Here is a 2,506-nt window from a genome sequence, read left to right as displayed (position 1 = left end):
TATATATATATATATGCATCTTTAATGGATTTATAGTACTTTACTGAAAATGTCTCTTACAAGTGGGTGAAAGTGTCAGTCTTTCTTTAGACTGCTTTGCTGAATTTGTTTTATTGAATGTTGTCCAAAAACACCATAAAAACAAGTAGTGAAATATTACTGCTCATTTTGTACTGAAAAATAGCAGAGCATCTCTCACTTTCTTAGGGGTAAAACATCGATAACGAGTATTTAAGTAAGTATTTTTTCTATCCAAAACCGGAGAATGCCAACACAAATACACATATTATACACACGTCTACTCAAATGTAAATAATTTTATACATCTGAACCCTCTCTGCTCAGCCCATGAAGACATGGCACCAGCCAAAAGTAGCCCGAGGACACCATGTGTTTTGTTCGCTGTCCTCATCGTCAGTGGCCTCGTTATTCCAGGTGAGTCAACCCCCACACACATACACATTCATACACACACATAAACACACACAAACACACACATATACACACACACACATGCACACACACACATATACTCACATACATACAAACATTTACACACCCATACATACATACACAGACACACATACACACACATACACACATACACACATACATACACACAAACATACATATATACATACATACAATAATTTACACACATACATACACACACACATACATACACACATACATACACACACATACATACACTCACGTATACACACACATACATACACACATACACATACATACACACATGCACACACATTTACACACACACATACACACATGCATACACACAAACACATACACACACAAACATACACACACAGACACACATACACATATACACACACATACACACACATACACACACATACACACACATACACTCACACACATACACACACACACATACACACATACACATATACTCTCACACATACACACACACACACACATACACACATACACACATACAGACACACGCACACACATATTTACACACATACACACATATACATACACACACACATACATGCACACATGCACACAAATACACACATACACACGCACACATACATACACACATATAAAGGCACCTACACACACATACACATATACATACGTATAATCACATACACACATATATACACACACATACTTACACACATACATACACACATATACATACACACATACCTACACACACATACATACACACATACACACACATACAAACACACACACATACACACACAAATACATACACACATACACACACATACACACATACATACACACACCTACACACACATACACACACATACACACATATACATACACACATACACACATACATACACACACATACATACACACAAACATATACACACATACATACACACACATACTCACATACACACATACACACACATACACAAACATACACACATACATTCACATATACACACATATACACACACATACACAAATACACACATACACACATATACACACACATACCTACACACATACACACACGTGCATACGCATACATACAGACACACACACACATACGCACATACATACACATACATACATACACACACACACATTCAAGCACACACACACACCTACACACACAGACACACACATAAACACATACACACATACATACAAGCACACAGACATACACACATACACACACATACACACCCATACACACACATACACACACATAAATACATACATACACACACATACACACACACATGCACACACATATACGCACATACACACTCATACACATACATACACACAAACACATACACTCACACCTACGCACACACACACACACACACACACACACACACAAACACACACACACACATACACACACACACACACACACACATACACACACGAATACAGACACGCATACATAAATACACACGAACACACTCAAAAATACGAATACACACAGATACACAGGGAATCACACACACACACACACATACACACACACATACACACACACACACACAAACAAACATACACACACATGGATGCCCCCTCCCCCCAACCACACCTTCGGACACACGCATACACACGAATACACACACACACACACACACACACACACACACACACACAAAATCAGAAGTATACACACACTCACGCACACACACTTATAAGAATACACACATACCCAAACACACACACACACACACACACACACACACGCACACACACACACTCGAATATACACACACATACGAATACTTATACATACACATACCCACACGTATACGCACACAGATGCACACACACACATACACAAATGCACACAAACACACACACACACACACACACTCACAAATACACACACGCACACACACGGATACACACACGCACACACACACACATACACACACGTATACGCACACACACACACACACACACAAACACCCCCCCCACACACACACACCCACACACACACACA

Source organism: Aplysia californica, unplaced genomic scaffold (assembly GCF_000002075.1).
Source record: "Aplysia californica isolate F4 #8 unplaced genomic scaffold, AplCal3.0 scaffold00356, whole genome shotgun sequence".
NCBI classification, from domain to species: domain Eukaryota; kingdom Metazoa; phylum Mollusca; class Gastropoda; order Aplysiida; family Aplysiidae; genus Aplysia; species Aplysia californica.
Note: the sequence above shows the minus strand (reverse complement) of the source record.